A 14,885-nucleotide genomic window follows, 5' to 3' on the forward strand; every position below is an offset into this window, starting at 1 on the left:
ACGCTTACCGCTGAGTTATAACACTTAGTGTTGTTGTTGTTCAATACAGAGCTACAAAATGAGCTATATTTCTGCGTTCAATACATGGATCAAATCCAGAATTTTAGTATTATTAGTCCATTAATTTACTGCTGATTCACCAGGGCGCAATGTTGGGACTATTCAATACAGGTTGTATACTTCTACAGTTTTAGAGATGTCCCTTCCTCCGTCAATATGATTCTTGATTCTCAGATAAACAATAACCTTGCAGCTCAAAGCTTCTGCCTCCACACGTATCCTAATGATGTCTCAAAGAAACAACAACATTAACTCTTCCATAGTTAATCACTATGGCACAATAGGGCAATATCCGAGATGTTTATCTTCTAAAAGGAATATGTTTCTAACTTTTATTTATTATTTTTTAAAATCTACTTAAAAATGTTTTCACTCATTAAATAAAGTAGATCACATTTTACGAGAGTTTTAGTAAATAAATGTACAAAAACCTTCGGCAAACTATTAAATATAACACCTTTGGTGCTTTGTGTCACAACTAACACGTAACGACACCTAATCTATACTATTGGTGCCTTGTGTGAAAATATAATGTGTAACGAAAGCTAATGTACACCATTAGTGCATTGTGTCACACTAACTTGTAACGACAGCTAATCTATACTATTGGTGCCTTGTGTCACAAACGACATGAAACTACAGCTAATATACATCATTGGTGTATTGTGTCAGAAATTAGGATGTAACGACAGCTTATACAACTGATGCCTTGTGCCACAAATTCAGTTTTATAACTGAAATGTAACGACAACTGACGTACATCATTAGTACCTCAATGTCAGTTCTGAAACATTTATAAGTTACATGTAACAACAACTACACATCATCAATACTTTCGTACAGATTGTTATGTGGTTATGTAACGTCATTTATAATCAAAATAAGGCATTTTATATGTCTTGTTCTTTAATACAACACCAGGTGGACACGCTTTGAAGACTACAGTTTTATTTTCTGTTAGCTACATTAGAGTAAGCGCCCACCGTGGCTAACTAGAAGTGTCTAATTTGTATTTTGATAATTCACACATGATATAAACGTCTGTGTACGACGACAGGATACGAATCTCTATTTCTGCCAGGCAGTGAGAAACTGCAAAGAATAGTTAAGAGAGAAGTAGGTAGGTGGTGTTCCAAGACTGAATGATTGTTAGAAAGTAATTGTCCAGCCCGGCATTACCAGATGATTAGGGCATTTGACTCCCACTCTGAGGGTTTTTTGTTCTAATCCACATTCCACCAAACGTGCTCACATTTACAGCCGTGGAGTGTTATAATGTGACGGCCAATGACACTATTCATTGATAAATGAGTAGCCCAAGATTTGGCGGTGGGTAATGATGGCTAGCTGCTTTCCCTCTTTTCTCACGCTGCTAAATTAGGGACAGTTAACGCAGATAGCCTTCTTGTATGTTTGTGCAAAATTCAAAACAAACTAAAGAAGTAAATATCCCACCGAAATTTCATTTTACTCACGTTTCCTCTCTTAAGTGCTTTTAGAGTTTACTGTTGCTAATAACCTTAAAAGGACGTTTCTATTAACACCCTAATAGGAATTAGCAACACATAGGATATGTGGAAAAAATCAATGACATCTATATCTTTAAAATATGAAACAAGGATCGAGGAATGTTCCTTTAGCAACTGAAAAGAAAATCTCGTTATGAGCTCATTCTGTATAGATCGTTCTGGTTACTTTGGTCGTGTTGATATATTGGAAAGGACTAACAAAGCTGTTGAGTTCTAAGTGAAATCAGTTGAATTTCAAACCGAAACAATATCTCAGTGGATCAGTAATACGTTTATCAATTTACAGCTCTCTAAACCGGGATTCAATTCTCCACGGTGAACAGAGAGAAATGGTTTATTGTGTAACTGAAGACGTCACTTACTGTCCTGAGAGAGTCGCCACCGTCTGGCTGATCAGAAACCAGGTTAAGAAAATCTTGTTGTATGAACCTAGACTTGAGAAGCTAGAAATGGCTGAGAAGAGCTGATCTGTTCTCTCGTGAGGTCCTGTCTAAATGGTTAATCATGGCTGTCACATTATCACCGACAGCCTTCAAAGAGCCTTTGAATCGAGAGTGACTTCCTCAGTATTGAGAAGTTCTGGTTGACCAGAGAAAATGGAGATCAGAAGATTGGGTGCTAGGCCTTAACCAAATTCCTGATAGATATGACAAACGTTATTCAACGTTTAAGGTTATTTTAGTTAGACTGAGATGTAATACGAACATATTCACTGATTTAAACATTGGAATTTTTTCTTATGCAAGATCCATGACTGAAATGAAAATGAATTTATTAACCAACAGGTGCGGAACCAGGGTTCTTATTTTAATTAAGGATGTCACAAATTGTCAAGTTTTATACCGTAATAGTAATAATAAAGCTCCCACTGTCTCAGTGGTAAGTCAGAAGGCTTATATATAAAAAACCAGGTTTTAATACCCATGGTGGGCATAATACAGATAGCCCATTATATAGTTCTGTGCTTAACTACATAAAAATCCATAAACAAGATAACAAATTAGCATATGTTCATATTATATGTTAAATACTTTTAGTTTCAATACTTATTGTGTGATATAATATTGTATTTTTTCATTCTATCACTATTTTTTATAATTATTTATAATTTCTCCTCAAGGTAGTTATCCGTTACATAAAATATAATTTATATATATATATACATATACAGGTACATAACATACATCATAGTGGTTGTGCTTTACTAACTTAATTATAAGTAGATAAGATAATATTAAATATGTTTTTACTCTGATTGCTCACAGAGGGTCAATGTATTCTCACAATAAGCCCAGCATGGCCAGGTGTTTAAGGCACTTGACTCGATATTCGAGTGTCATGGGTTCGAATCCCCGTTACACCAAACATGCTCGCCCTTTCAGTTTTGGGAGCGTTATAATGTGACAGCCAACCTCACGATTGGTTGTTTCTGATGTGCCGTTCTTGTGATAAAGCCCTAAATTTTAGCAATATGAGACCTGAAGCTTACGGCTGAGCTTAGAAGTGTGTGTGTACTGTATGTTGCAACTGGATTTCACTTTGAATTCTATTAACGTATACCTATCAGGGAGTCCCAAGCATCACAGGGAAACACAAAACATTAATATAATGATATTACGTGTATTGACGTAATAAGAGCCATGTGCACGTGAGACATTCATATACCGGTGCGTATCTTATGCTGTAAAATTAAAGCCATTTTGTAACAGACTTTCAAGCCCTGCGGGTCTACTTTATACAAAGAGCGAGGTACCGTAAGTTGATACTTGACTTAAAATCAAAAGCGAAGTACCGTAAGTTGATACCTCAGTTTATACCATGGGAGAAGTACCGTAAGTTAATACCATATGTTGATACTTTACGTTATACTAAAAACAGGTACCATAGGTTGAGACCTCACTTTATACCATGGGAGAAGTACCGTAAGTTGATACCTCAGTTTATACTAAAGACAAGGTACCATAGGTTGATGCCTCACTTTATAATATGAGAGAAGTACCGTAAGTTGATACCATATGTTGATACCTTACTTTATACTAAAGGCAGGTACCAAGTTGAGATCTCACTTTATACCATGGGACAAGTACCGTAAGTTGATATCATATGTTGATACCTTCTTTATACTAAAGGCTGGTACCATAGGTTGAGAACTCACTTTATACCATGGGAGAAGTACCGTAAGTTGATACCTCAGTTTATACTAAAGGCAAAGTACCATAGGTTCATACCTCAATTTATACTGAAAACAAAGTACCATAGGTTGATGCCTCACTTTATAATATCAGAGAAGTACCGTAAGTTGATACCATATGTTGATACCTCAGTTTATAGTAAAGGCAAAGTACCATAGGTTAATATCTCAGTTTATACCATGGGAGAAGTACCGTAAGTTGATACCTCAGTTTATAGTAAAGCCAAAGTACCATAGGTTAAAACCTCAGTTTATACCATGGGAGAAGTACCGTAAGTTGATACCTCAGTTTATAGTAAAGGCAAAGTACCATAGGTTAATACCTCAGTTTATACCATGGGAGAAGTACCGTAAGTTGATACCTCAGTTTATAGTAAAGGCAAAGTACCATAGGTTAACACCTCAGTTTATACCTTGGGAGAAGTACCGTAAGTTGATACCTCAGTTTATAGTAAAGGCAAAGTCCCATAGGTTAATACCTCACTTTATACCATGGGAGAAGTAAGTAAGTTGATATCTTAGTTTATACCATGGGAGAAGTACCGTAAGTTGATACCTCAGTTTATACCATGGGAGAAGTACCGTAAGTTGATACCTCAGTTTATACTAAAGACAAAGTACCATAGGTTGATGCCTCACTTTATAATATGAGAGAAGTACCGTAAGTTGATACCATATGTTGATACCTTACTTTATACTAAAGGCAGGTACCATAGGTTGAGACCTCACTTTATACCATGGGAGAAGTACCGTAAGTTGATACCTTAGTTTATACTAAAGGCAAAGTACCATAGGTTCATACCTCAATTTATACTGAAAACAAAGTACCATAGGTTGATGCCTCACTTTATAATACCAGAGAAGTACCGTAAGTTGATACCATATGTTGATACCTCAGTTTATAGTAAAGGCAAAGTACCATAGGTTAATATCTCAGTTTATACCATGGGAGAAGTACCGTAAGTTGATACCTCAGTTTATAGTAAAGCCAAAGTACCATAGGTTAAAACCTCAGTTTATACCATGGGAGAAGTACCGTAAGTTGATACCTCAGTTTATAGTAAAGGCAAAGTACCATAGGTTAATACCTCAGTTTATACCATGGGAGAAGTACCGTAAGTTGATACCTCAGTTTATAGTAAAGGCAAAGTACCATAGGTTAACACCTCAGTTTATACCTTGGGAGAAGTATCGTAAGTTGATACCTCAGTTTATAGTAAAGGCAAAGTTTCATAGGTTAATACCTCACTTTATAATATGAGAGAAGTACCGTAAGTTGATACCATATGTTGATACCTTACTTTATACTAAAGGCAGGTACCATAGGTTGAGACCTCACTTTATACCATGGGAGAAGTACCGTAAGTTGATACCTCAGTTTATACTAAAGGCAAAGTACCATAGGTTGATACCTCAATTTATACTAAAGACAAAGTACCATAGGTTGATGCCTCACTTTATAATATGAGAGAAGTACCGTAAGTTGATACCATATGTTGATACCTTACTTTATACTAAAGGCAGGTACCATAGGTTGAGACCTCACTTTATACCATGGGAGAAGTACCGTAAGTTGATACCTCAGTTTATACTAAAGCAAAGTACCATAGGTTGATACCTCAATTTATACTAAAGACAAAGTACCATAGGTTGATGCCTCACTTTATAATATGAGAGAAGTACCGTAAGTTGATACCATATGTTGATACCTTACTTTATACTAAATGCAGGTACAATAGGTTGAGATCTAACTTTATACCATGGGAAAAGTACCGTAAGTTGATACCTCAGTTTATACTAAAGGCAAAGTACCATAGGTTGATGCCTCACTTTATAATATGAGAGAAGTACCGTAAGTTGATACCATATGTTGATACCTTACTTTATACTAAAGGCAGGTACCATAGGTTGAGACCTCACTTTATACCATGGAGATTGTTATTGTTATTTTGAAATTTCGCACAAAGCTACTCGAGGGCTATCTGTGCTAGCCATCCCTAATTTAGCAGTGTAAGACTAAAGGGAAGGCAGCTAGTCATCACCACCCACCGCCAACTCTTGGGCTACTCTTTTACCAACGAATAGTGGGATTGACCGACATATTATAACGCCCCCACGGCTGAGAGGGCGAGCATCTTTGGCGCTACGCTGGCGTGAACCCGCGACCCTCGGATTACGAGTCGCACGCCTTACGCACTTGGCCATGCCAGGCCCAACCATGGGCGAAGTACCGTAAGTTGATTCTCCACTTTATACCAAGGGTGAAATACTGTAGGATGATATATGTTAAATGTGACACCTTCTCCTCTTTATTCAGAGTATTTTTGTTTTGTTTTATTCTGTTTTGAACATGTAGCATCTTTGCTTGTTAAAACGTAATAAATTAGAAGATAAACATAAGAAGTTCTTTCCGTAATTTTTTATGCTGCAGAATAATAAATATAATAAATATATGTATATATAAATAATAAATATATCATTAAAATATAAATATAAATGCAATCTAACAGTTTAGCAACTAGTACACATACGAAGAGAAACACTTGTTGAACATAAGGTACGCATTAAGAGAACAGTGGAATAAGCTTTGTTTTCTATCACATGATTCAAATTCATACATCGGTAGAACGTTTTTCAGGCTCTAACTGAATAGTGAGAAATCTCTCCTCTTTATTGGTTGTAAGCATGTTATTCAACTTCAAACTGTCATTTAAAAACACAGCTTTATTTCACTTTGCATGTGGGCACGACCTACCATAAGCTTAGAAATATTTGAATCCAAAACCCATTTAGAATTTATTGAAAAGTTTCCATACGCTACTGAAAGACAGGTGGAACCTCAATTTAACCTTGTATGCCAGCAGTCCTTGTTCTATTATTACAGTATCATACGTAACGGCTCGTAAAGTTTATACTTGTAACAACAAGCGGATCACGTGAATGCGAAACGTGCAGTTTTAAATGTTTCAAATCTTTCCTTTTAAAATTAAGGAACAAAAGTTACGTCATTGTGAAAGATAATTTGTTATAATTATTTTATTTTACACGAACAAAATGTCTTGTACATAAATACATCTTAAACAACGGTTACCCGAATAATTTTATAAAGAATATTATACGAAGTTTCCCAAACAACAAATTTCAAGCATCAGCCAATGTTCACACTGTCCCCAAATGTTCCCTTATCATCTCCCTTCCTTTAATTAAAAAAACAACTCGTCTCTAACAAAACCTTCTACCCTCAAATTCAGTTTAGAGTAAAATACAGAACTAACCTCCGTATCAAACACCTATTCCAGTACAATAATATACAGACTTAATCTCCGTATCAAACATCCATTTCAGTACAATAATATACAGACCTAGCCTCCGTATCAAAAACACCTATTTCAGTACAATAAAATACAGACCTAACCTCCTTATCAAACCTCTATTTCAGTACAATAATATACAGACCTAGCCTCCGTATCAAACATCTATTTCAGTACAATAATATACAGACCTAACCTCCGTATCAAACATCTATTTCAGTATAATAAAATACAGACCTAACCTCCGTATCAAACACCTATTTCAGTACAACAATATACAGACCTAACCTCTGTATCAAACACCTATTTCAGTACAATAATATACAGACTTAACCTCCGTATCAAACACATCTATTAGTACAATAATATACAGACTAACTCCTATCAAACACCTATTTTAGTACAATACTAACCTCCGTATCAAACACATCTATTTCAGTACAATAATATACAGACCTAACCTCCGTATCAAACACCTATTTCAGTACAATACTATACAGAGCTAGACTCTGTATCAAACACCTATTTCAGTACAATATACAATATATAGACCTAACACTCCTTATCAAACACCTATTTCAGTACAATACTATACAAATCTAGCCTCTGTATGAAACACCTATTTCAGTACAAAGATCAAGTACCTAAACCCATACGTTCATGGTTCATGTATAAATGAACGAGTGGCGACTGTACGATCACGTACATTGGCAAAACTAAACGCCACTTAAAAACTAGTGTCTGTGGACATTTTGGAGTATATAACAGAACCAACCATCCACTACATAAACCCACCCACTCAACCATTCGTACACATTCTGAAAACACAGGTCACAATATTTCATTTAACAGTTTATCTATCATCACCATAGGATCTTCAGAACTTAACCTTTACATTAAATAAGTATATTCATATCTAAAGACCGCCTGACCCAAATGATTCACAAAGTTCTTTAGATCCATAATTATTCTCAAATTTCACACGTAACTCAGTCACAGTGTAATATATACATACAATGTTTTATTTATCCATTTTCTATTTTCCTAATAACTAAATAAACTTATGATTATGTTATATAGTATTATAATCATGGTAGCAAACATCACTGTAACACAACTGTCAGTTTTCGCTAATCATGGAATAAGTTGTTCCGAAACGTTAGAACCTTATAAATAAAATGTTTTGTTAAACGTCTTCATTATTAGACTCCGGTTTCTTCACGATGAATCAGTTACTAGTGTTATAACTTACTTGATAATAGTACTTCATTAAAATAAGTTCATATTAAAGTGATTTATTTATATTTGGAGTGTAACTCAATAGACATGTACAGAAGGGGTTTTTAAATGGGGACATTGACATCGCGTTAATTTACAGATACAGAGAACCTGTTCTTGTTGAATAAACTTGTTACGACCCCACAATTAGGGAACTCCTGTTTTGAACTCTCGGTATAAAGCTAAAAATAATGTAGTTTTCTATTATATTTCTATGTTTTTCTATTATGCTTCTCCTCTCTTATGTCCACGATGTTGGCGTAACGTTAAAAAAACCCGTAAGAAGCAGATCAAAAAGTTCTAAGTCTGGCGCATTGAGTGGGTTATTCTCCTGAGTTAAGTTCTTTCTAAAAACGTTATTTGTACATATATTCAAGACACCACAAGACCATTCATTTTAATATTCTTCAGATAGAATAGTTTCTCTGTCTGCACTTTGTTTAATGTTCATTAATGTTTTGAGTTGTTAGTATTGTATAAGTATTTAAATAATCTATGTTTTCTTCTCTGGCCGAATTTCGTGAAGTGATATTTGGATTATGACCAAAAGTGTCGTTTATAGCGAGGACACCCAACTGGGAATCAATACATCCTAAATTATAAGTTTTAATTTTGTGACGTTGCATAATCCAAGTTAGATCAAGTTATCCACATTATATACTTGGCCAAAGTATTAATGCTAGCCTATGTATGTATGTTGCTTTGATATTGAATTATGGGTAATTAATTTAGGGTCTAGTTTTAGTATTTACAGGCCATCGTCGTGTATTTCAAACGTTATGTATATTACGTAAATCACAAAACGTATTTTAGGATTATTTCACATGTTGTTTATGTTTAAGAAACGCACCTAATAGATTAGATTTATTTAAGATACAGTAAAATTGTAGAGGGTGCTGAGCTATGCCATCCACAAACCATAAATTTTCAACATTCTAACCTCTCATTCTTTTCATTTCTTTATAACAGAAATATCAAACAATTTTAAATGAAATAGTTAATCCGAAATAACTGAAGGCACGAAACAGATTCCTCTTACCTCAGTAAACCTAGCCACCATTATTGTTACAAATAACTGAAGGCACGAAACAGATTCCTCTTACCTCAGTAAACCCAGCCACTATTATTGTTACAAATAACTGAAGGCGCGAAACAGATTCCTCTTACTTCAGTAAACCTAGCCACTATTATTGTTACAAATAACTGAAGGCACGAAACAGATTCCTCTTACCTCAGTAAACCTAGCCACCATTATTGTTACAAATAACTGAAGGCACGAAACAGATTACTCTTACCTCAGTAAACCTAGCCACTATTATTGTTACATGAATAACTGAAGGCACGAAACAGACTCCTCTTACCACAGTAAACCTAGCCACCATTATTGTTACAAATAACTGAAGGCACGAAACAGATTCCTCTTACCTCAGTAAACCTAGCCACCATTATTGTTACAAATAACTGAAGGCACGAAACAGATTATTCTTACCTCAGTAAAATTAGCCACCATTATTGTTACAAATAACTGAAGGCACGAAACAGGTTTCTCTTACCTCAGTAAACCTAGCCACTATTATTGTTATAAATAACTGAAGGCACGAAACAGGTTCCTCTAACCTCAGTAAACCTAGCCACTATTATTAATACAAAGTACGTTTAACCTCTGATACTAAATAAATATATATATATATATATATTGCTCTTACGTTTAGATTTATAATTACAAACCACATGTAAAACAGTATTTCTGAGTAATGTAATATAATAATATCTACCACACAGTGTACATAACATCCCGTCACACCTGAGAAGCCTTATACGTACTGTTTGGTAAATACACTAATACATCATGTATTACATACACTTTTTTCTCAGTTTCAGTGAATAATCAACCGATTACTTAAATAATACATCAAACAAAATGTCCCTAGTCATGTGTATTGCAGAACATTGCAAAATTAAAGTGGTCGCCAATCCAAGTTGTATAAAATTCAAAATTCCGTATCATATATCAGTATAAAACAAATAAATTGATCTGGCGTGGCCTAGTGGGCAACAAATCAGATTTCCAATTCGTATTAGACATACGTCATATGGTATTCACTTGGATATATACCTATGTATTACAGTTCCCACGTGTTTCTGTGTAGTTCTATTTTCATCTAAACATATGTATTGAACTATGTTTTGTTTGACGTTAACAAACACTTTTCCTTCTTTCTTTATGTTTTTAAAAAACAGCTATACGTACTGGAAACAGGTCTAGAACAGCTTCTTTATTTTCAGTTTTTCTTCAGCTAGAAACTTGTGGAAGATAATTACTGTAGTAAATGATTCTATTTTAGCAACAGATATTAGTGTGGAAGATAATTACTGTGGTAAATGATTCTATTTTAGCAACAGATATTATTGTGGAAGATAATTACTGTAGTAAATATTTCTATTTTTACAACAAATTTTATTGTGGAAGATATTTACAACCAGTAGAAATGTTTCTATTTTAACAAAGATATATTATTGTGGAAGATAATTACTGTAGTAAATGTTTCTATTTTAACAACAGATTTTATTGTAGAAGATAATTACTGTAGTAAATGTTTCTATTCTAACAACAGATATTATTGTAGAAGATAATTACTGTAGTAAATATTTCTATTTTAACAAGAGATTTTATTGTAGAAGATAATTACTGTAGTAAATGTTTCTATTTTAACAACAGATTTTATTGTTGAAGACTGTAGTAAAATTACTATAGTAAATGTTTCTATTTTAACAACAGATTTTATTGTAGAAGATAATAACTACAGTTATTGTTTCTATTCTAACAACAGTTTTTATTGTAGAAGATAATTACTGTTTTAAATGTTTCTATTTTAACAACAGATTTTATAGTAAAAGATAATTACTGTAGTAAATGTCTCTATCTTAACAACAGATTTTATTGTAAAAGATGATTACTGTAGTAAATGTTTCTATTTTAACAAGAGATTTTATTTTCTATTTTAACAAGAGATTTTATAGTAAAAGATAATTACTGTAGTAAATGTCTCTATTTTAACAACAGATTTTATTGTGGAAGTTTGTTTGTTTGTTTGTTTTGGAATTCAGCACAAAGCTACTCGAGGGCTATCTGTGCTAGCCGTCCCTAATTTAGCAGTGTAAGACTAGAGGGAAGACAGCTAGTCATCACCACCCACCGCAAACTCTTGGGTTACTCTTTTACCAACGAAAAGTGAGATTGACCGTCACATTATAACGCCCCACGGCTTGGAGGGCGAGCATGTTTGGCGCGACTCGAGCGCGAACCCGCGACCCTCAGATGACGAAGCACACGCCTTAACGCGCTAGGCCATGCCAGGCCCCATTTAATTTTTTTTGGGGGAGGGGGGTATTGTGGAAGATAATTACTCTAGTAAACGTTTCTATTTTAACAAGAAATTTTATTGTCCATGCTTGTCATGGCCAAATGGTTAAGTCACTCGATTCGTAATCTGAGAGTTAGGTTTCGAATCCCGACCACACCAAACATTCTCCTCCTTTCAGTCGTAGAGACTTTATAAAGTGACGGTCAATTCCACTATTCTTAGGTAAAAAAGTAATACAATGGTTGACGGTGGTTAGTGATGACTAGCTGTCTTCCCTCTAGTCTTACAGTGCTAAATTTAAAACGTCTAGGGAAGATAGCCTTCGTGTAGCTTTGTGCATAATTGAAACCAACTTTATTTTCCAGAATTATCACGTGTGATAATATTGCGCGGAAGAAAATATTCCCAGAACTTATCAAAGTTAATAAACACAATAAGACGAATAGAGATTCAGGGGCTGACTCGTTTGTCACATTAGGAACAGTAACAAGAATGGAGGAAGAAGAATCTTCACATAATGTTTCCGTGATAAATAAGACCCCAAAGGATGAAGTGGACAATAATTTAAACTCGACAATCAAGAATTCCGCAACTAAGATGTCTTCAGGAGCCGAACTGACAGAGCCTACGTCAGTAGCCATCGAAAATGGTGTTTGGGATGTATGTAAATACCTATTCGGGCAGTCTTCACTCTCAGGGTTTCTCAAATTGCCAAGTCACCGACTGTTTGTCGTCGTTGCATCTGGGTCTTCGTTTTCTGCTTGTGTATTGATTTTGCATCTATCATAGCGTCAGCTTCGTGACGTCATATTTGGAGTATCCCGTCATTGTCAATTTGGACGTGGAAAACAATTTGGAGTTGGAGTTTCCTGCTGTCACTGTGTGCAACCTGAACGGGTAAGTTGAAAAGAAACGATTTATAAGGCTTTGAGATATCTTTAAATGAGCAAATACATATTGTAAAGGTTATAGGCTTAACATTAATGTGTATAGAGAGAGTAGAACTTTTTCGTGTGTAACCTTACGCGAATGTCTGCAATTCTCCCTCCGCTGTTCAACCTGAATATGAAGATAATTATATAAAAAAAAAAACTACAATAGTGTACGAAAAACATTAAAACATACATGACATTTTAATCATTCAGTTTCATTCCTATTTTTTTAACTTTCCCTTCGAGAAGGTGTATAAAAGTAGTTCTTCAGAAAAGACTGAGATAATAATGAACGTATTTGAGTTATATATAACACTGTTTGGCAATATAATTCTTTAAAACAGGGTTTGTGTCTTTAAAAAAGTCACTTTGGGTCATCTGCGCTAATCGAACGTAGAGCTCACTAAATTATCTAATTGGTTATCTGTGCTGTGCCTGCTGCGAGTATCGGAACCCGGTTTTCAGTCCTCAGACAAACATCTAACCTAATGAAGAGTTCAGATACGAACGACCGTAAATTTACCACTAACAGACTAGGTCAGAAAAATAAAAAACAACTCATCGACTAAGGTTTTATTAACTTTTTGTATACAAATATACCCCCAAAAATATAATGGAAAAATATCAGACTAACAAAACTTGTACATAGAAAGCATCTGTCAGGTTATTAAAACATGTAACTAATGTATATCAGTCAAACAATTAGAACATGCACTTAATGAGCGCCGGTCAAACTATTGGAACATGCTTTTATTTTCACAAGTGAAAACATTAGAAGCGATTTTCTTTTCAAGTTGTCACTCAACTGGAATGTACTTAGTGAGAGATGAGTTCGTATTTTGTTTTTTAATTGTATTCTGATTACCTGATGGGAATCAATTCGTATCTTATTTGTGTAATGGGGGAATTAACTGTATTCTATTTCTTCTGATAAAGGTCAACAAGTGATCATAAGTTTAATTCAACAGTTAACAGATATCTTCGCCACCAGTTAAACTTAAGTTTATGTTTGATCCCAGACTCCGTAAGTCAGCTCTGATGCTACAGCAACACGTCGACCCAAATGAAGACATTTACAATCTCCTGTTGGTAGCTGGAATTCTTTCAGTGCGTTATTCGAAGTCGATTATTTTTTTCCAGTAAGTCTGTTAAGATAAATATACATGTATTTGAAGTGATATCTAGGCAGAAGGAAAGGTTTACCAAGGTGTGTATTCATGAAATACGTATGAATTGTTAACTTACTGGTCTCGGTAGTAAGTTGTAATACCATTGTTAACTTATTAGTCATTGTGGTAAGTAGTAACACTTTTGAAAACATTAAAATATAAATCACCTGCAATTTCACCAACAAAGTTTATTTATTTTAACTTCTGTATTTATGAAAATATAAAACTTAGGTTTAATCAATAAAAATATTTAATACATTATTATTAGAGATGCTGTTAATTCTGTTTATTGTATTAGACTGTCGTAATACCGGATTAATAAAGCACCCATTACATATGGAGAGGGTGAGTACGTTATATTATAACTAATTTTGGTGTCGATATCACAACATCCGGTCATGTTCTATCTGTTGACCATGCATTTGGGCAACATTCCTGCAGCATGACTCTGTTTTAAAGCTGTCATGTCCAAAGCACAATATTGGTCCTTCATACGTTTTGTGTCCCATTGAGAGTACGGTGACAGTAGTTTTGCAGTGCGTTTTTATAATAGTATATTATATATTTGTATAGAATAGCATGAGTACTAGATTCATTCTACAGTCTCTTGAGGGCATTATTTACAAGCAATTTGTGTTACTTAGGCTATTGTTACTTTTGCTACTCGTCTTCATGTCTGTGAATTTTCACTTGTTACAAGACTGTACGCTTTGCTTACCATTGTTGGAATATTTCAGGTTTCTTTCTGGATGGTTCTGGTATCCCACGGTGATCCTTATATTATTGTTCTCCAATAGTATCAGGTAGAAGTGATATTCATATCTTGGAAATTATATATCCCTGATCTTAACACGTCCTTATGATGTGAGAGTATGACTAATTTGAAACAGAAAGAGCTGTTACATATTATTCCCAAAGGCGATCAGTTTACAGTGACGTCACAGTACCACAAAACTACAAACCATGTTAGAACCTCGTTCTGATACATCCAGTGTCACTGCTTCTTCATAAGGCGTTGGATGCCATGGAATTAACAGATGTAGATATTCA

Source organism: Tachypleus tridentatus, chromosome 13 (assembly GCF_004210375.1).
Source record: "Tachypleus tridentatus isolate NWPU-2018 chromosome 13, ASM421037v1, whole genome shotgun sequence".
Classification (NCBI taxonomy): Eukaryota; Metazoa; Arthropoda; class Merostomata; order Xiphosura; family Limulidae; genus Tachypleus; species Tachypleus tridentatus.